Source organism: Esox lucius, chromosome 9, assembly GCF_011004845.1.
Source record: "Esox lucius isolate fEsoLuc1 chromosome 9, fEsoLuc1.pri, whole genome shotgun sequence".
Lineage (NCBI taxonomy): Eukaryota > Metazoa > Chordata > Actinopteri > Esociformes > Esocidae > Esox > Esox lucius.
Window position 1 is genome coordinate 22,659,812 of NC_047577.1, and position 22,199 is coordinate 22,682,010.

The 22,199-nt window shown below is 41.5% G+C and overlaps 1 long non-coding RNA gene across 2 annotated transcripts; it reads right to left on the minus strand.

Annotated features, from left to right (window-relative positions):
* Positions 1-14,179: 14,179 nt before the first annotated feature.
* On the minus strand, positions 14,180-20,496 carry LOC106024464. 2 transcript variants are annotated; one of them, XR_002197220.2, is made up of 3 exons: positions 20,384-20,496; positions 16,913-17,077; positions 14,180-16,232 (listed from the first exon to the last, which is right to left on the minus strand). It is a non-coding gene; the product is annotated as an uncharacterized LOC106024464 (long non-coding RNA). The 2 variants fall into 2 exon arrangements; XR_001198325.3 differs by having other exon boundaries at positions 16,913-17,120.
* Positions 20,497-22,199: the final 1,703 nt, after the last annotated feature.

Sequence of the window (22,199 nt, forward strand, 5' to 3'; positions counted from 1 at the left end):
TGTAATTGTTAATAATAATGAATTATAATAACATGTAATGGAAGAGTTGTAAATCATCTTCTCCATTCTCTTAATGCCCATTTGTTCAATCTAAAATATACAATGGTTTACAATTTTAGCAATTTGATTTTGAATGTAAAAATATCCAAATCAGATTTCAATCAGATTTTGGAAATTATTTGTAAATGGCAACAAATACTTCTATCACACTGGGAATGAATTCCAACACCTGTTTCAACAAATCACATGTGTAATTGACATTTATTGGTTTGCAGTCCAAATTTTGTTCTGCCTAGACTCCCTGATATCACATGCAGTGTCACATTTTCTCACAGGTGAAGGTTTTACACATAATTTTGTTGCATTTCTCTTCTCACTTTGAGAAAACATTGCCATGCATAACAGAATTGACAACGCCTCCCGGGTAATAATAATAATACATTTGGTTTGATGGTTGCCTTTCCAGACACTCTTAGTAAAGTTAGCATGACTTCTAAACCAGTTGCAATCTGTTAGTGAGTTTTTTTGGGAATACAGGCGAGTAGAGGGTTGCAGTAATCCAGTCGGGAAGTGACGAGGGCATGGATGATCGATCTTTCTTTTTAACTGGTATTTTACCAGGTACGTTGAGCACATTTCTCAGTTACAGCAATTAACAGGGGAATAGTTACAGGGAAGAGGGTGGGGATGAATGAGCCAGTTAGAAGCTGGGAAGGATTAGGTTGCCATGTAGAATGAGGTCCAAATTAGAAATGTCTGCTGGGGCATTGAGAATTGATTACGATATAGACCAGGGGGAAGAATGCCCCCTATAACTGATCATACTTAGTGACAGTACCAAACTGACCAAATTTAATATGACTGATGACAGCTTGATGAACAGACATTTCATATGACTGACGACAGAGTGATGAACAGACATTTCATATGACTGATAACAGATTGATGAACAGACATTTCATATGACTGATAACACAGTGATGAATAGACAACATTTCATATGCAAATACAGACACAGATTTCACATACTGCAGTCCCCTAGAGCAGTGGCTTTTGAACCTGTCCCCACTAGAAGCTCACAATTTTATTGTGGCCCTGAACTAACTCACCTGAATCAATTAGTAAAGGGTTTGATATTTAGTAAAGTTGATTCAAGTGTGCTGGCTCTGAAATACAATGGAATGAGGAGAGGTTTATTAGCCAATTAAAAAGTTGTGAAAATTGCTTGAATATGATCGGTTTTGAATGGTAAAACAAACACATCATGCTCACAAACATTTATGAGTGTAAAGTCTCAAATGTTCAATGTTTCCATGTCCCTTATTCTCCAGGCCACTACATCACAGATCTCTTGGACAGCCATGGTTCTGTCTGGATGACGTACAGGTCTGGATGTCAGATGTGGCCACTGTGCTGAGGAACAGGGCTCACATTGCCAACATCCTGTTATATGTGTGCAGGTACCACTCTAGGCCACAAAATCTGGGGTTGGTGCTAGAGAAGTCTGAAACTGGCAAGTATAGAGAGTACAGAGATATTGTTATTCACGTTGGCACCAACGACGTTAGGATGAAACAGTCAGAGGTAACGAAGCAGAACATAGCATCAGCGTGTAAACTAGCTAGAAATATTTGTCGGCATCGAGTAATTGTCTCTGGCCCCCTTCCAGCTAGGGGTGGTGACGAGCTCTAGAGTTTGTAGATAACTGGTTCTCTTTTGAGGACTCTCCCAGAAATAGGGCCAGGCCTGATCTGTTGAAGAGAGACAGACTCCATCCTAGCTGGAGTGGTGCTCTCATTTTATCTAGGAAAATTGACAGGAGTCTCACTCCTATAGCCTCACCATGAGATAGGTTGCAGGTCAGGCCGCAGGCTGTTAGCCAGCCTGCTAGCATAGTGGAGTCTGTCGATAGCATAGCCAGAGTAGTTTGTACAGTTTTACCTATTGCCACTGTGACTCGTTCCAGGATGAGAAAAGTTAAACAAGGTAGTGCTAACAATAGCAACCTTATTAAGATAAAACCTTCCTCCAGCTCGGTCACAAATAAAAATTACAGTATCACCTCACATCTCAAAATAGGTCTCCTAAATGTTAGATCCATTGCCCCAAAGGCAGTTGCAGTAAATTAATTAATCTCTGATCATAAACTAAATGTTATTGGCTTGTGTGAAACATGGCTAAAGCTTGATTAATTTACTGCCCTAAATGAGGCCTCTTCTCCTGGCTAAACTAGTGATCATATCCCCTGTGCATCCCGAAAAGGAGGGGGTGTTGCTAATATTTATGACAGTTAATATACATTTACTCTTAAACACATCACTGGTTTTCATTCTTTTTAAGTTTTACTCATGAAAGTTAACCAGGCTGATAAATCATTTTACATAGCTACTATTTATAGGCCCCCCGGGCTATACACAATGTTCCTCAATGAGCTTCCAGAATTCTTGTCTAACCTTTTAGTCATGACAGATAGCATTCATATTTTTGGTAATTTTAATATTCATTTGGAAAAGTCAAATGACCCTCTTCAAAAAGCCTTTGAAGCCATCATTGACTTAGTGGGTTTTATCCAACATGTCTCAGGTCCAACGCACTGCCACAATCATACCTTAGATTTAGTCCTGTCACGAGAAATAGATATTGTAGATCTAATATTTTCCACCCAAAATCCTGGATTATCGGATCAGTGTCTTATTACATTTACCGTTAAAACCAGAAATCCACTTTCTCCGCAAACAGTTTCAAACGCTGTACTATAAGTTCTCGGACTACAAATAGATTTCTTGATATTCTTACAAGATTGCTCATCAACGACACAGTAGAAAATTATGCAAACAATCTAATGGAGGTTTTAAACTCAACTGCGAAATTCTTTAGATACGGTTGCACCACTAAAAACAAAAGAAATACGCAACAATTGAAACCAATTGCTCCCTCAATACTAGATCACTCAAGCAAGCCTCCAGAAAATGTGATCGAAAGTGGCACTCCACCATTGATCACACTATTGATCACTCCCTTCTATTAGACAGACTAGAAACCCATATTGGGCTATGTGGACATATGTTCTAGCCCGGTTTAAATCTTATTTATCTGAAAGATATTAGTTCGTATGTGTGGATGGCATATCCTCCAACAAATCACAGGTATGTTTTGGTGTTCCTCAAGGCTAGGTTCTGGGCCCATTATTGTTCTCACTATATATGCTACCTCTGGGTGATGTAATCCAGAATCACAATGTCAATTTTCACTGCTATGCTGTTGACACACTATGAACCTCGACGGCTGCATGGTCGTATCCCAAAACTGTAAGAAACCTTGGCGTTACCCTTGACCCTGATCTCTCCTCATATTTTTTCATCTTCGAAACATTGCAAAAATCAGTAACTTTCTATCAAAAACCGATGCAGAAAAACTAATCCATGCTTTTGTTACTTCTAGACTAGATTACTGCAATGCTCTTCTTTCCGGTAAATTATTGCTTGCACACGGCTGCTAGAATCTTAACTAGAACAACATCACTCCTGTACTAGCATCCTTACACTGGCTGCCTGTTAGGGTTAGGGCTGATATTAAGGTTTTATTGTTAACCTATAAATCAATATATGGACTTGCTCCTACTTACCTCGCTGAAATGATCAAGCCCTACATACCTACACGTAACCTTAGATCGCAAGATGCAGGCCTTTTAATTGTACCTAGAATTTCTAAACAAACAGCTGGCGGCAGGGCCTTTTCTCATAGAGCTCCACTCCTGTGGAATGATCTGCCAATTAAGGTTAGAAATGCAAACTCAGTGCAAACTTTCAAGTGTCTACTAAGGACTCATCTCTACAGCATGGTCTATGATTAAGTGTAGTCTGGCCCAGGGGCATGAAGGTGACCAGAAAGGCTTGATACTGTCCACTCTTGCTGTCTTGCCAGGTGGGCTCTCATCACCACTGGGATGCCCTCCCTCCAATGCCTCTCGGGGGCGGAGTCACTGGCTTGTTGTTGTCTCTCTGTTGCGCACTTGTGCAATTGGGCTGTACTCTGCTGGCAGTACTCAGCCCTCTTTTCAGGGTGGTTGCGGTTGGTGGGGGTCCCTTTAGTTGATGCTTGGCAATGTGGGTGGATTTATTTCCTGCCTGTTGGGCCCCCCGGATAGGGCCCCAGTGTCACTGGAACCCCCTCTCTCAGCCCCAAGGTCTTATGCTGCTATATTATTGCCGGGGGAGTAGGGTCAGTTCTCCTTCTCCACTATAAATCCCTGTAGATCCATGCATTTTCAAAATTTTCCCTGTTTCCTGCCATTTTAAACTGAGGAGGATGAGGTCTTGGCCCACACCTGCGAAGTACCAAGCTTGAAAGACTTGTTGCTGTCCCTGTCCAAAGTCCTCCTGGGCATGCTTCCAACCTGGACTAGGTTTAAATAGACTCTGGTCTCAGCACACATGCATTTATTAATTATTACAATTTGTACTCTTAATATGTTCACCCGGCACAGCCAGAAGAGGACTGGTCAACCCTCTGAACCTGGTTCCTCTCTAGGTTTCTTCCTAAATTTCGGCCTTCTTAGGGAGTTTTTCCTTGCCACTGAAATTCAACACTACTTTTGTATGCTCCTTCAGGTTTATGGCCGGGTGTTTTGTAAAAGCACTTTGTGATCACTGCTGATATAAAAAGGGCTTTATAAATAAATTAATCACACGCGCTAACACGTTAACATTGACAGCCCTAGTATTTATGCATAAGCAGATTTTTGTGGTGTCATTGACACAGCACACAGACCTGAAGTAGAAACATTCCTGTCATCTGGAGAGAAAAGTCACCAGCAAATACTTACTGGAGAGAAACCATACTACTGTTTTGACAGTGGGATGAGTTTCACTTACAATAGTTCCCTCAAAAGTCACCAAGGAATACAAACTGTGTCAAACCCTTCCGCTGCCCTGTCTGTGGGAAGTGCTTTACAAAATAAAGTCATCGAATTGTCCATCAGAGACTTCACAGGGGAGAGAAGCTTTACCATTTTTCTGATTGTTAGAAGTGTTTCTCTCAATTAGATCACCTCAGATTTCACCAGCGTATACATACTGGGGAGAAACCTTGCTCATTTTCTGATTGTGGGAGTAGTTTCTCTAGTATTAGTAACCTCAAAATCATCAGTGAGTACACACTGGAGAAAAACCTTACTGCTGTTTTGACTGTGGGAAGACTTTCTCTCAAAATAGTACCCTCAGATGTCACAAACAAATATGTACTGGTGTTAAGCCATACTCCTGCTCTGACTGTGGGAAGTGCTTTCAAAAGTCAAGTTCAGTTAAGTCCATCAGAGAGTGCACACTAGATAGATAGACTGATTTGACTAGTCAGATTTAGTAATCTCAAAGGTTTTTACAAATATGTACTGTTACTGGTACATTTGGAAGTGTGGTACAACATCAAGAAGCCTAACAATATATCATAAGAGATACCACAAGATGGGCCGTTACATGAGGAGAGCAGGACAGGGCCGTAGAAGGGCATCAACTCAGCAACAGGACCGGTATCTGCTCCTTTGTGCGAGGAGGAACAGGAGGAGCACTGCCAGAGCCCAACAAAATGACCTCCAGCGGGCAACTTGTGTGCAAGTTTCTGAGAAAACTGTCAGAAACCGACTCCATGAGGGTGGCATTAGGGCCTAGCGTCCTCTAGTGGGACCTGTGCTCACAGCACAGCACTCACTGTAAAAAAAAGTTACATCATATCTACTCAATAAAATGAAGGCAACAGATTACAAGCAATAATATTAATTAAATTAATTAATTAAATATAACTATGTATGACATTAAGTGAATATAAATTAAAGAACACTCTTTATAGTTATATATTTCATATAGTAGATTCCAAATGAAAACAAAAAGGTGTTAAAAAATCATTTTTGTTCTCATTTGGAATCTACTCATATGAAATTGATAACAATCTAGTGTTCTTTAATTACTGGATTACTTTAGACAAACGGATGTGTATGACCTTTGTGTAGCTAAGATGACTTAATTAGTCAATGTACATGCAAAAAAGGATGATAAAACAATTCCAAAATATCAACCTGAAGCAAAGCATGCTGGGAACTTTTTCATTTTAAACTTAAATTAATTGAGTAAAGGTCAGTATAACATAAATGTTTTACATTTCTCTAAGTTTGACATTCGCTTAGAAACATTTGAGTACAAAATACTTCAGGGTTTTCAGTGTACTACACAACATAACAACAATATGAAGCCATACATTCTTACTGTAATCATTTAGTGTCTTGTTATTCGATGGAGAAAAAAATATATCATTGATGCTTGACATTTTTGATCGCGTGTAAAGGCCTGCTTCTCAGACGTCGATGGTACTTTGCTCTTATCCTGTGATAACTTTCCTTTTTCATCATATCAGGATGCTATTCAATTGCATCAAGTAGACTGAACGTAAGTGAAGTAATTGTATTAAGCTGCTCTACCCAAAGTAATCAAATTTAGTTTAAACCCAATCTTTTTGAGTAAACGCAACCCTAAACATTTACGTTCAGAGAGAAAATCTATATATTTGCATTGTATTGACATAATTTTCATAAGTAAAATGAACAGCCATTGAAAATCATTTTTGCTGAAGCCGGCGAAGAAGAGCGAGCGAGCGAGCGACCGACTGTTCTTAAATAGCGGAGTTGTGAACTATAGGTCCTGAGTTTGGATCTCCTTGCATGCGAAGCAAAGTACGCATTATGAATTATTCTGTATAGACGAAAACTTCGCTGGCTAAAACCGTTAATATCTACATTATAGTAAGCCGGAAATAAAACAGTTTAAAATGCTAATTAATTACTTAAATATCATACAATGTGATTTTCTGGATTTTTGTTTTAGATTCCGTCACTCAAAGTTGAAGAGTACCATACCATCTTCTTCCGCTTATCCGGGGCCGGGTCGCGGGGGCAGCAGTCTAAGCAGGGATGCCCAGACTTCCCTCTCCCCAGACACTTCCTCTAGCTCTTCCGGGGGGACACCGAGGCGTTCCCAGGCCAGCCGGGAGACATAGTCCCTCCAGCGTGTCCTAGGTCTTCCCCGGGGTCTCCTCCCGGTGGGACGGGACCGGAACACCTTCCCAGGAAGGCGTTCCGGAGGCATCCGAAAAAGATGCCCAAGCCACCTCAGCTGACCCCTCTCGATGTGGAGGAGCAGCGGCTCTACTCTGAGCTCCTCCCGAGCTTCTCACCCTATCTCTAAGGGATCACCCGGCCACCCTGCGGAGAAAGCTCATTTCGGCCGCCTGTATCCGGGATTTTGTCCTTTCGGTCATGACTCAAAGCTCATGACCATAGGTGAGAGTAGGAACGTAGATTGACTGGTAAATCGAGAGCTTCGCCTTGCGGCTCAGCTCTTTCTTCACCACGACAGACCGATACATCGACTGCATTACTGCAGAAGCTGCACCGATCCGTCTGTCAATCTCCCGTTCCATCCTTCCCTCACTCGTGAACAAGACCCCTAGATACTTAAACTCCTCCACTTGAGGCAGGCACTCTCCACCAACCTGAAGTGGGCAAGCCACCCTTTTCCGACTGAGCACCATGGCCTCGGATTTGGAGGTACTGATTTTCATCCCCACCGCTTCACACTCGGCTGCAAACCGTCCCAGCGCATGCTGAAGGTCCTGGTTAGAAGGGGCCAACACGACAACATCATCTGCAAAGAGCAGAGACGAAATTGTGTGGTCCCCAAACCTGACACCCTCTGGCCCCTGGCTGCGCCTAGAAATTCTGTCCATAAAAATTACGAACAGAACCGGTGACAAAGGGCAGCCCTGCCGGAGTCCAACATGCACTGGGAACAAGTCTGACTTACTGCCGGCAATGCGGACCAAGCTCCTGCTTCGGTTGTACAGGGACCTGACAGCCCTTAGCAAAGGACCCAGGACCCCATATTCCCCAAGCACCCTCCACAAGATCCCGCGAGGGACACAGTCGAATGCCTTCTCCAAATCCACAAAACACATGTGGATTGGTTGGGCAAACTCCCATGAACCCTCCAACACCCCGTAGAGGGTATAGAGCTGGTCTAGTGTTCCACGGCCCGGACGAAAACCACACTGTTCCTCCTGAATCCGAGGTTCTACTATCGGCCGTATTCTCCTCTCCAGAACCCTGGCATAGACTTTCCCGGGGAGGCTGAGAAGTGTGATCCCCCTGTAGTTGGAACACACCCTCCGGTCCCCCTTCTTAAAAAGAGGGACCACCACCCCGGTCTGCCATCCCAGAGGCACTGTCCCCGACTGCCACGCGATGTTGCACAGGCGTGTCAACCAAGACAGCCCCACAACATCCAGAGACTTGAGGTACTCAGGGCGGATCTCATCCACCCCCGGTGCCTTGCCACCGAGGAGTTTCTTGACCACCTCAGTGACTTCAGCCCGGGTGATGGACGAGTCCACCTCTGAGCCCTCATCCTCTGCTTCCTCAATGGAAGAAGTGACAGCGGCATTGAGGAGATCCTCGAAGTACTCCTTCCACCGCCCGACGACATCCTCAGTTGAGGTCAACAGCTGCCCACCTCTACTGTAAACAGCGTTGGTAGGGCACAGTTTCCCTCTCCTGAGGCGCCGGATGGTTTGCCAGAATCTCTTCGAGGCCAGCCGATAGTCCTTCTCCATGGCCTCACTGAACTCCTCCCAGGCCCGAGTTTTTGCCTCCACAACCACCCGGGCTGCAGCCCGCTTGGCCTGTCGGTACCCGTCAGCTGCGTCAGGAGTCCCACAAGCCAACCAGGCCTGATAGGACTCCTTCTTCAGCTTGACGGCATCCCTTACTTCCGGTGTCCACCACCGGGTTCGGGGATTGCCGCCTCGACAGGCACCGGAGACCTTACGGCCACAGCTCCGAGCGGCCGCTTCGACAATGGCGGTGGAGAACATGGTCCACTCGGACTCAATATCTCCAGCCTCCCTCGGGATCCAGTCGAAGCTCTGCCGGAGGTGGGAGTTAAAGATCTCTCTGACAGGAGACTCGGCCAGACGTTCCCAGCAGACCCTTACAGTACGCTTGGGCCTGCCGAGTCTGTCCAGCTTCCTCCCCCGCCATCGGATCCAACTCACCACCAGGTGGTGATCAGTTGACAGCTCCGCCCCTCTCTTCACCCGAGTGTCCAAGACATACGACCGCAGGTCAGATGAGACGACAACAAAGTCGATCATCGACCTGCGGCCTAGGGTGTCCTGGTGCCACGTGCACTGATGGACACCCTTATGCTTGAACATGGTGTTCGTTATGGACAAACTGTGACTAGCACAGAAGTCCAATAACTGAACACCACTCGGGTTCAGATCAGGGGGGCCGTTCCTCCCAATCACGCCCCTCCAGGTGTCACTGTCGTTGCCCACGTGGGCGTTGAAGTCCCCCAGTAGAACGATAGAGTCCCCAGTCGGAGCACTTTCCAGCACCCCTCCCAGAGACTCCAAGAAGGTCGGGTACTCTGCACTGCCGTTCGGCCCGTAGGCACAAACAACAGTGAGAGACCTATCCCCGACCCGTAGGCGCAGGGAAACGACCCTCTCGTTCACCGGGGTAAACTCCAACACATGGCGGCAGAGCTGGGGAGCTATAAGCAAACCCACACCAGCCCGCCGCCTCTCACCATGGGCAACTCCAGAGTGGTGAAGAGTCCATCCTCTCTCAAGGAGTGTGGTTCCAGAGCCCAAGCCGTGCGTAGAGGTGATCCCGACTACCTCTAATCGGAACCTCTCAACCTCACGCACTAACTCAGGCTCCTTCCCCGCCAGCGAGGTGACATTCCACGTCCCTAGAGCTAGTTTCCGTGTCCAGAGATCGGGTTGTCTAGGCCCCTGCCTTTGACTGCCGCCCGATCCTCTTCGCACCGGCCCCTTATGGTCCCTCCTGTGGGTGGTGAGCCCATGGGAGGGCGGCCCCACGTCGCCCGTTCTGGCTGAGCCCGGCCGGGCCCCATGGGGGAAGGCCCGGCCACCAGGCGCTCGCATACGAGCCCCAACCCTGGGCCTGGCTCCAGGGTGGGGCCCCGGCTGCGCCATACCGGGCGACGTCACGGTACTCATAATTTTATTCATCAGTACAGTTGAAGAGTACCTATGATAAAAAATTACAGACTTCTACATGCTTTGTAAGTGGGAAAACCTGCAAAATCGGCAGTGTATCAAATACTTGTTCTCCCCACTGTATTACCAAGTCTCCAAGGGTATGCAAACCTTTGATTGTTGGGGTATACTCAAAGAAAGACCGACAGGATACAATGGGGAAGCAGGAACTTAAATAGGGTCCATGACGAGGGACAAGAGGTGTGGGCAATAATCAATGAAAACAGGTGTCTGTGATGAAGTGAGGAAGAGAGGGTGTTGGATTTACTGGCACGGTAAGCCTGCTATGCCAGAACGTGACAAATCAAGGCTAATAGTGTGTACGCAAAAGACTTAAAGCTAAACTGCAAAACACCAACTCTTCATTATAAATTTATTTTGTAAGTATGTTTATGTTCTAATTAAGTCATGACATGGTGTGGTGTGTGGTATGTTGCCAGTAAATCACAGCTAGAATAAGTAGTTATATGTACATCAGTTTTTTGGGGTCAATATCGTGCTATTTTGCAAATCAATCAAAGATGGTCCATACGGTTCAAGATTACTGCAAATCATTCTTCTAGATGCTGACCAAGCACTTGTCAGTCCTTCAAAGAAATGAAAATTAAGTATCAGATGCAGACAGCTTTTTGACTCTTCTGCTGTTCTCTATCTTCATTTTAACCTGTTTCTTCTATTATTTTTTGTATATTTGTATTCACTGTTGTGTAACAGTACCTTACAGAAGTATTCAGAACCCTGACCAGTTCTCATTTTACTGAATTACAAATGGTGCATTGGAATTATGTTCTGTTTGATTGATTTATTTTGTAATGCTGAAACTGAAATTCAGTTATTGTAAGTTGACATTTGTTATGATGTGAAATATTTTTTTTAATTAAAATTGAAAAACAGTATCATTAAGTATTTGGACCTTGACACAAGGTTATTTTTTAGGTGGCTCTGAACTCCAAAACTTTGGATTTGAAATGATACAACGACAATTAAACTATCAACTATTTTTTTATTAGATTAATCAGTTGATTAACATTTTAATTAAAATGATTGTAAAAATTTCCAGCAATAAATGCAGTTAAGTATTTTTCCTAATATTGCAAAAAAAAAATTACAACAGACTATATTTTTCGTTTTAGAATATATCCATAATTCCACAGTGTGCTTAATGAACCTGTGAATTATGGAGATGGAGAAATAGAGAACTGTAAAACATCACTGAGTATCTTATAGCAGGCAGCTTTAACTGAAGTACACAGACATTACTATTAGAATAAATTGATTGACTAGTGAGGCATCTTTCCTCAAAATTTTGTTTGTCAAGAAATGTAGTATTTGCGAACACCTAACATATAAACAAGTTCCATGTGCAAGTAATAATAATAATAATACATTTTATTTATATAGCGCTTTTCTTAGACTCAAAGTCACTTTACAATGCAAGGTTACATAAATGCCCAGCACAAACAATAACAAGGCAAAAAAAAAAAAACATTAATTAAAGGCCCTTTTGTGAAGGCCTGCCCAAATCTAACTATTAGTAAAATGTATGAATAATAATTTATTTTATTCGTAAATAAAATGAACCACATGATGACCTTTCACCTTACGACCTCATCCAGACCGGGACGATTTGCCGCACGCGCGTTTTTCAATATCGCGCACGCGCACTACTACCAGAAGGAGAGGCTCTTCAATACCGCGGCTGCTGGTACGTGCCGTTCTCAGCGAAGCGGTGTGTGTACTGTACGAAACGGGCCACGTTGATTTTGAATAATGACGATGTCCTAGTCAGAGTTTACTATAACAGCTATTCTTTACTATTCTGTATAACAGAGAAAAAAAGACAGATTGGGACAACTTAAGACACTTCAGTTTGTAATTCCAGAGTTATTAATAGGTGCAAAGAAAATAGTTTTTTTAACTATTAAAATTTTCTTTTCTATTTTGATTCTTTTTCAAAACTGCATAACATTTGCTGCCATATAAATACAGCAGCATCCGAATCGATACCCGTATCAGAAAGGAATGTGTCACAATATGTTGATGTGTTGATATTTTGAGCAAAGCCCTATTTAAAGCCTTGTTCCATGTGCCCCTTTTATACTTTGAGCACCTGCCCCTCCAAAAGTCTCTGCACGGCCCTGATTATAAGTGAAACATTTCAAGCCTTTTAGGTTTCAATCTTCATGATTACAGTCTACAAGTCATGGAAATCTAAAATCCAGTATCTCAAAATACTGGAATAAAAAATGTACAATACAGAAATGTCAACCTGAGAAGAGCTCTAATCAGCTAGTTAACTCCCAGAGGCTTCCGTACACACAACCACAATCATGGGGAAGACTGCTGACTTGACAGATGTCCAGAATACACTAATTGACACCCTCTATGAGGAAGGTAAGCCACAGAAGGTAATTGCTGAAAGGGCTGGCTGTTCACAGAGTGCTGAATCAAAGCATATTCATGGAAAGTTGACTGAAAGGGAAAAGTGTGGTAAGAAAAGGTGCACAAGCAACAGGGATGACCGCAGCCTTGAGAGGATTGTCAATCAAAGCCGATTCAAGAACTTGGGGGAGCTTCACAAGGAGTGGACTGAGGCTAGAGTCAGTACATCAAGAGCCACCATAGTTAATGATTTTAGAGCACTTCATGATTCCATCTGCTGACAAGCTTTATGGAGATGCCGCTTTCCTTTTGCAGAAAAAATTGGCACCTGCCCACAGTGCCAAAACAACTAGTAACTGGTTTGCTGCCCATGGTATTACTGTGCTTGATTGGCCAGCCAACTCACCTGACCTGAACCCCACTGAGAATCTATGGGGTAATGTCAAGAGGAAAATGAGATACACCAGACCTAACAACACAGACGAGGGGAAGGCCGCAATCAAAGCAACCTGGGCTTCCATAACACCTCAGCAGTGCCACAGGCTGATTGCCTCCATGCCACGCTGCATTGATGCAGTCATTCGTGCAAAAGGAGACCCGCTCAAGTAGTGAGTGCATAAATAAACATATTTAGGAAACCTTTGCAGGTGTTTTGGGTTAATTCACTGATTACAGCTCTTCTCGGGTCGACTTTTTTCTATTGAATATTTTTTTTGAGATACTGGATCTTTTATGTACATTTGCAGTAAGCCGTTATCATCCAAATTTAAACAAAAAAGGCTTGAAATGTTTCACTTCATGTATAATGTATCTAGAACACATGAACATCTCCTTTATATTCACATTTTTTGAGATGCACCTGTATAGTGACTTATTTGTGCGCAGAGCAAGTACGTTTTTTTTATCTTTTACCACAAACATGGCCATGTCGAGTGATGTCAAACCTAACAGTACTTCTCGGAGCTCCCAAAAAGCAGTCAGATGTATTCTCACACTCTGAGGTCGGAATTTTCCCAGTTGCTCATTAACACCTCCCAAAACGGAGAGGTTTAATTCAGTTCAGCATTAAATAAATCAGCTATCTATCAATCAATAACTAGCTAGCTCACTTACCTGCATGTAGTTCATTCTTGTGGTTGTTCTCAGTTGCAAACTAGAAACTTACAAACAAACTGCTGACCGCTAGACTTTGACAGTAGTAGGGGCACAAAAGCCATGGTGGCAGTAGGGTGTACCTTGATTTTTGGGGCATCACGGCCAGACCGGAGGGCAACAACAGCCATGGCCATTGTTAAAATCCCACGTGGACCCTCATTAGCATTCCTGTATTCACTCATCTATGATTACTACAACATCATCAAAGGAGTTACCTAAGGGCACGCTTCAGAAATTCAGAATATGGATGTTCTCATTTTCCTCAAAATAATATCACGGAAAATTACCAAATTGAAGTAAATTGGTAACGTGGCACAAATAAATTATCAAATGGGGCAACCCATAAATGGGCAATTATTAATAATGTTGTAAATTGAGCACTTATTGCAATGCAAATTATACTGTCAAGCTTATAACTTAATTACAGTAGCATACAGCATGTCATCATTTCAATAGGACAGTAGGCCCACAGCTGGCAGCAGATTAACATAACATCAAAACATCATACAAATTATTTTGGATATAGACCTAATGATTGTAGGCGGTAACAATAACATTTTATTAATAAAATATTGTGCGCAATCTTTTAACTCCATCGTGTCCTCCACATTTTATCAGTGGTTTTAAACATTCCGTTCACACGTGAGAGATGTCAGATCAACCAAACTACATTTCACTAATGAATTAAACGAAATCCAGACATTATGGAAACCAAAACTCAGCGACTCTCTGATCTGTCTATGAGAAGTCAGATATGTCCAAGGAACCCAGAATGTGTTTAGCCATTTTCATGAAATATCGCTCTTGTCTAATTACACAGACGGAAGATGAAAATACAGAAAAAACCCTCAATAACTGAGGAGGAACATAACAAAAGCATATCATTCCATACAGGTGTACTGCATGATACAATAGAACAATTACCATCTTATCATGTTCTGTAATATCTATAAAAATGCTGAGCAGAACCAGTTGACCTTGCTTTTACAATGAAGATGGAAAGAAAATACTTAAATGTACACCGCTCTCCACCACCATCATTGAAATACCAAATGAGGGAATATCCTTTGGAAGAATAACATTCCATCCCTCCAGCTGAGTTACAGAAACTTGTATAATCTATCCCAAGGCACACTGAAGCAGTTCTCACAGCTCATGGTGGCCCAACAACGTACTGAGACACCTTGGTTTTTCCTTTAATGTGTCACCTGTCTGTTTGTTAATTTGCACTACTGCTAGCATTTTGGGCATTTTTTATATACTCTTATGTTCTCTTCCACAAATTTAGACATGCAATTTTTTATGGGTAGCATCCTATTTTGAAAATATCGCAGAGGTATCCAAACCTGGAGCAGACAAAATATGTTAATTACAATCATAACCTTAAGTACAGGGTGATCTAACATTGGTATTGATTTCAAATTAAATAAACATACACAACTGGTAATATTTAATTGCCACTGATGAGATTGCATACTGTTACACTGTGGGGTTCATGGCTCAAATTAGGTTGTGTAATAAAACAGTAATTTGTGGATAGTGTGTATGCATTTGCTGGAAATACGTATATCACAGTGGTTTCCCAGCCAAATATGTACAAAAGATTGAAATGATCAACTCTTTTCTCCTATGTGTGACCTTTAGATTACCTGGCACAGTTTGGCATTTTAAACCCTCAAACCAGCTTTAATGACTAACAACATAATAGTGATTTTCAGGGTATTATGTTGAATCTCTTCCCACAGTCAGTGCAGGAGTGCAGTTTCACACTACTATGCAATCGCCAGGTGCCTTCAGAGATTAGTTACTAGAGATTTTGGACAGTCAGAAGTGATAAGGCTTGTCTTATGTGTGCACTCTTTGATGATGACTAGCAAGTTCTTGTGATGTAATGAAACTTTTCCCACAGTCAAAACATGAGTATGTTCTAACACTAGTATGAATTAGCTGGTGACTATTGAGTTTACTTAGTTGCGAGAAGCACTTCCCACAGTCAGAGCAAAAGTAAGGCTTCAAACCAGTATGTTTCAGCTGGTGAATTTTGAGGGTACTCAGGTTTGAGAAGCTCCTTCCACAGTCAGAACAGGAGTAATTTTTCACTTCAGAATGTATTTGTTTATGACTGGTGAGGGAAATAAGTTGTGAGAAACGCTTCCCACAGTCAGAGCATGAGTATGGTTTCTCTCCAATATGTATTAGCTGGTGACGTTTGAGATATCTAAGCTGAGAGAAACTCTTCCCACAGTCAGCGCAGGAGAATGGTTTCTCTCTAGTATGTATTTGCTTGTGACTTTTGAGATTTCCAATTTGAGAGAAACTTTTACCACATTCAGAACAGTAATGAGGTTTCTCTCCTGTGTGCACCCTCTGATGAATGTTAAGATAAGATGACTTAATGAAACTTTTCCCACAGTCAGAGCAAGAGTAAGGTTTAACACCAGCATGTATTAGCTGGTGATGTTGGAGATATCTAAATTGAGAGAAACTCTTCCCACAGTCAGGACAATGGTGAAGCCTCTCATCTTCGTAGTCTTCCTGATGTTTCTCTCCAGATGTAGCACATGATTCCATCTCAGGACTCTCTGCTGAGTGAATGACAAATGCAATCCCAAATGTGAGTAATAGATATAAATTCCATAAAAACAGGCTATTAGACCAAGACAGATTTGAGATTTTTTTATTTTATTACTATAAACAGTTTAAACTGAAAAAAGAAAAGAAAATATGTTCAAATTCTATATTACTAATTTCTGTAGATTTTAGATTAGGATTTCTCAAACCCAAGTCAATACAATCACCAGGATTTTTTTTTCTGAGGGATAGGCCATGGACTAATTGGAAAGGTGCCAGTCAATGTCTAGTATTTAGCAGTTAGCACATGTAAATTCAGATTTGAATTCGGTTGACCTACATTGACATATAAAGGTGTTGGTGTACACTAAAATTGAGAATGAAATTGCTTGAAGGAACATGTTTCAACTATGTTAAAACAATACAATGTAAAAGGTAGTAAAAATTGTAATATAAAACTTGTTTTATTAAAATAATAGGGTCAATATGTTTTGCGCAAGCAGGCCCAGAGAAAAGAAAATATTCCTAGCAAACAGTATGAGAAAGGCTTCTTTAGTTAACTCCAGAAAAAAATTATAATAACAAAATAAAATCGATAGAAGTACCTAGCAGGAAACGTGATTGTTAATTGAAAAGTAAAATGCAGACTGAATAAAAACACAGACATTTCTCTCTACATAAAACCAGCTCTTACCATGATTATCTTCATATCCAGTATCTTTTTCCTCTTCAGCTTTAATGACATTCAATCCCAGAGTTTTACTGAAGACTTCCTGTTTCGCTGATGCCATCTCTGGATCCTGCAGCAGACACTGGGCTCCACATTCACAATCAGGACCCAGTGACTCTTCTTTGGTCTCTGTGTGAAAGGAGAGCAGCAGCCTGGGTTTGTCCTCTCTGTTCTATAATAAGGACCAAACCATGTCTATACATTTCTATTGTATATTAATACAAAATTTAATAATATGGTTGCACAGCAACAATAAACTGGGGCACTCCAAATAGGGTCAATATGATGAATAGTAAGTACAGTCAATAACAGAAGGTTAGGGTCTAAACATGGCAAATCACAGGGTTAGTAGTAGTAGTAATATGGACAATGTAGCCAATGCTAGTGGATGAATTGCTAAACATTTACCAGTATTATATAATAATTAAAGCAGTCATACAGTGGATATAAAAATGTCTACACACCCCTGTTAAACCCCTTCAATTGAAAAACAAACTGAAATCTTTGAGGGGGAAAAATAAAAAAACTCAATAACCTGGTTGCATAAGTGTGCACGCCCATAAACAGAAATTTTGTTGAAGCACCTTATTTTATTACTCCACTCAGTCTTTTCGGGTAGGAGTCTATTAGCATGGCACATATTGACGTGGCAATAATTGCCCACTCATCTTTGCAAAAACGCTCCAAATCTGTCAGATTGCGAGCACATCTCCTGTGCACATTTTCAATTTTAATGATTTTTAACTCATTAATGGCTGTGTGTTGAGTTATTTTTAGGGGACAGCAATTTTACACTGTCATACAAGCTGTACACTCACTACTTTACGTTGTAGCGTAATTTTTTCAGTGTTGGCACATGAAAAGATATGTGCAAGGTGACTTTTTTCTGATTATCTAGCCTAATCCTGAACTGTGGAGACATTCCTTTTTGGAATTAATACAGCTTTGAGAGCATGATTTTTTTTTAGGAAGCCTCTCCCAGCTAAAATGAAGATGAACAGGGCAACGGATATAGTGTTTGAAATTATATGATACATTCGGTTTTCCAAAACCGGAATGACAGGGTATATTGATATAGGTCTCCATATGGTCTGTCCCATGAGCCCTTGCATTGAAATGGGTTATTTTCAGTGCCTGTTGTGATGGCAATTCCATCGATCAGAACTCTTAAAGGAGGAAGTACAGAGACAAAATTCTCTTGGCACAATTTAATAGAGTATTTGCAAACAGAGAGACACATCAAACGCTTACAAACATAATAATTCAAGGAGTCTCTATCTTAATACATAAACAGTATGTATTAATTGAGCAAAAAGGGGTGTGGTAAGTTGCTGCCCATTTGTCTTGTCAATAAAACACATTCCACTTGTTCCATTACATATCCTGGGCTTCAAACAAAGGGACAGGCTATCCTCCCTCACATGGATAACCTTCTCAACTCATGAGGAGTCACAATGTCTGGACAAACAACAGATAATTTAAGCAATCAGATTTTCCCAAAACTCCTCTCAGTTTGGACCTTTGCACTGGCGTTAAAATCAACACATTATCCCCATCAGAACCCCCGTGAGAGCCCCGACAAGCCTATTAACTTTCTAAAAACCCCTTAGTTTTTCAATAGCCTAACTAGCATACATTTGCACTGTTCAAAGTAGTATCCACTCTCAAATATCAACCATCCATCACACATCCTTGAGGATGGTCTTATTCCTAAGAGTGTGCCATGACTTCAATGGTGTGATTTGGATGTTCCAACAAATATAGATCTACATATTCAGGGATTCCCCTTCATGCCTTTCTCACGATTTAGTGATTTAAACTTGTGATTTTCTGCAGTTCGGCTGAGGTCTCTTCATAGTTTGGAACTTTAGTCATGCCTTATAATTAAGCTGTTAGACACTAGCTCAGCACCCAGATTAATTTAATGGCAAACAGCAGCTGTCTAACCATTTCTAAACATTTTTGCAGTCTACAATGCAAGACAAAAGTTACAGCTCACACGTGCTCTCGTTACTGCTGGTAAATGCAATTTTGTCATATTTTGTGTAAACCTGTGCAACATGCAGCTCAATGTAGGGAATAATCTAGCATCAAACAGATGTGTCTCAGTCTAATGCTGAGAATGCTATTGAAATGTTAAATTAGCAAATGCTTCCCTAAATTTTTATAGGTGCCTAACTGGGAAACCAAAGGCTGTGCAATGTCTGACGATAAGATAATATCAGAGATTTGAGACATCAAAATCACTTGCTACTGAATTTGCAAGTGATTTGGTCATGTATATGTATTTATTTTTATCGAGATTCATACATTACGTTTTAAAATGTCTTCATATAAAATATATTGATATCTAGCTTATCCATACAAAGGTCTAGCATTCTATAAAGAGCAGGCCATTTCCCTTTCTCCCTGAATAGTTTAACATTGGTTTGAGGTATTTAGGAGATATTGTCAAAGAGTTGAGATGTGAATATACTGACGATGCAATTTGTTGACGTTCGTTGGTGATGTGCACACTGACTACATTGTTGCCATAAACGTCTCCTGCCAGAATCGAGAAAACGCGACCTGTGCATTGTTGTCCAACTTTTTTCTTTCATAACGAGACTAACCCGAGGCCTGTAGCTTAAACTGTTTGCGAGCTATTGAGCTTTGAATGTCTGTCAAATATCGAACGTCAAACTCATTACCACGGTAATATCAAGCTAACGTTACCTAGCCAACGACTTCGCCTGGCAAACGTAGAGTACTACTAATATGTATCTGGATAAACAACAAAAAGTCGTGTACTTTTTATAAAGTCTATGCTGCATATTTACTAATGGACTACTAATGAGCTAGCTGACAAACGTTGCTGAGGCAAAATGCTAAGTGTCCATGTAAACTAACGTTAGCTAGCCATACGGGAAAACGAAGCATTATTTGCACTGCAAATAATACCTGGATATATTCAACACCGTGTCCCTAAATTATCAGTCTGTTACGTTGGTGACTGAGCTAGCTAGGTACACAACTCCAGACAGCTAGCCAGGCATGCAGCGAACGGTAGCAACCATATGCAGCAACCATACAGCAGTTCAGAGGTTTCTTTGTTACAGTAAACCCCCAGCTATCCGCGGTTCAAAATTCGCGAACTCAAGTATCGGTGAAGATTTTTCAAGAAGTCCGAAATTCAAAAAATGCGCTAATTTCAGCCATCCAAGCGTCGATCCGCTTAATTGCAAATATAAAGAAAATAAAGTAAACTGTCCATTACAATGCTATTGTGTTGAATTAATACTTTTGTGTCATTTATCTGCGATTTTCCAAATCCGCGAGGGTTCGCAGAACCGGTCCCTCGCGGATACGGTGGATGTACTGTATTGCAATAACAAGTTACGGAAATTAAATGTTTGGTTTTCTGTAGTTAGCAATTACAACTATAAATGGACTCACTGCAGAATGAAACCCGTTGTAAGACGTCCACTGCCCATCACAACATGATCCCAGTAGTTAACAGCGCCAGCTAAATTCAGATCAGTGATCAGATCTGCGTCTTGGGAGCAACATTAAAGAAACACTTCCGGGTCACGTAGCTCATAAACTTGAATATTCCACAGAGAAAGCAGTGTCAAGGAGAATGTGTAGAGTAAGACAAACCTGTTTAATCATGGGGTGCGGTGTACTACATCTAGCTACACAATATTTCCACACCCTTTTTTTCCACAATGCAACTTCATGGATATTAAATACATATTGACTCATACAGAAAAAACTATTCTATATGCCGCAGTGAATGTATTGTATGGAAATGTTTAGGAGAATATATAGTGTTTATGTACAAAAGAATCAAGGGGCACTGTGTATTTGCAATTGTTGCTGGTGTTTTACTCAACCCATCCCATGCAACTCAATGGATATGAAATACATATTGCCCTGTACAGAAAAAACTATTCTATACGCCGCAGTGAATGTATTGTAGGAAATGTTCAGGAGACTCTATACAGTGATTATATGCAAAGAAATCAAGGGGCACTGTGTATTTGCAATTGTTGCTGGTGTTTTACTCCGCCCACCCCATTGCCCACAATGCAATATACAGTAACCTCATGTTTGCCAAGTTAGTCTCATACCTAACCGTTAGTAATAACAAATGTTACCAGTAACGTGTATCTTGTTAGTTAATCAAGGTAAACATTTGCAACCCTAGCTACCAATAAATAATGTACTCCTTAGTTGCCCTGTCTGTGTGTATCGGGTCGTTGTTATGCTGGAAGACCCAGCCACGACCCATCTTCAATGCTCTTACTGGGGGAAGGAGGTTGTTGGCCAAGATCTTGCGATACATGGCCTCATCCATCCTCCCCTCAATACGGTGCAGTCGTCCTGTCCCCTTTACAGAAAAGCATACCCAAAGAATGGGGGTTCCACCTTCACGGTTGGGATGGTGTTCTTGGGGTTGTACTCATCCTTCTTCTTCCTCCAAACACGGCAAGTGAAGTTTAGACCAAAAAGCTCTATTTTTGTCTCATCAGACCACATGACCTTCTCCCATTCCTCCTCTGGATCATCCAGATGGTCATTGGCAAACTTCAGACGGGCCTGGACATGCGCTGGCTTGAGCAGGGGGACCTTGCGTGCGCTGCAGGATTTTAATCCATGACAGCGTAGTGTGTTACTAATGGTTTTCTTTGAGACTGTGGTCCCAGCTCTCTTCAGGTCTTGGCCATTGTGGAGAGGTTGGAGTCTGTTTGATTGAGTGTGTGGACAGGTGTCTTCTATACAGGTAACAAATTCAAACAGGTGAAGTTAATACAGGTAATGAGTGGAGAACAGGAGGGCTTATTAAAGAAAAACTAACAGGTCTTTGAGAGATGGCATTCTTACTGGTTGGTAGGTGATCAAATACTTGTGTCATGCAATAAAATGCTAAAGAATAATGTAAAAATCATACAATGTGATTTTCAGGATTTTTTTTTAGATTCTGTCTCTCACAGTTGAAGTGTACCTATGCTAAAAATTACAGACCTCTACATGCTTTGTAAGTAGGAAACCTGCAAAATCAGAAGTGTATCAAATACTTGTTCTCCCCAGTGTATGTGAAATCTGTTATGAACCATAATAAGAACACATTATTTGCAGCTTACAATTGTGTAGTATCAAATACTGTATTCAACAGAATTTGACGCACAATGCATTGGATTTCCTACTTTCCAGCTAACAGTTAACATTAGCTGGCTTCTTTACTGGGATATTCTCTAAACTGGGATAT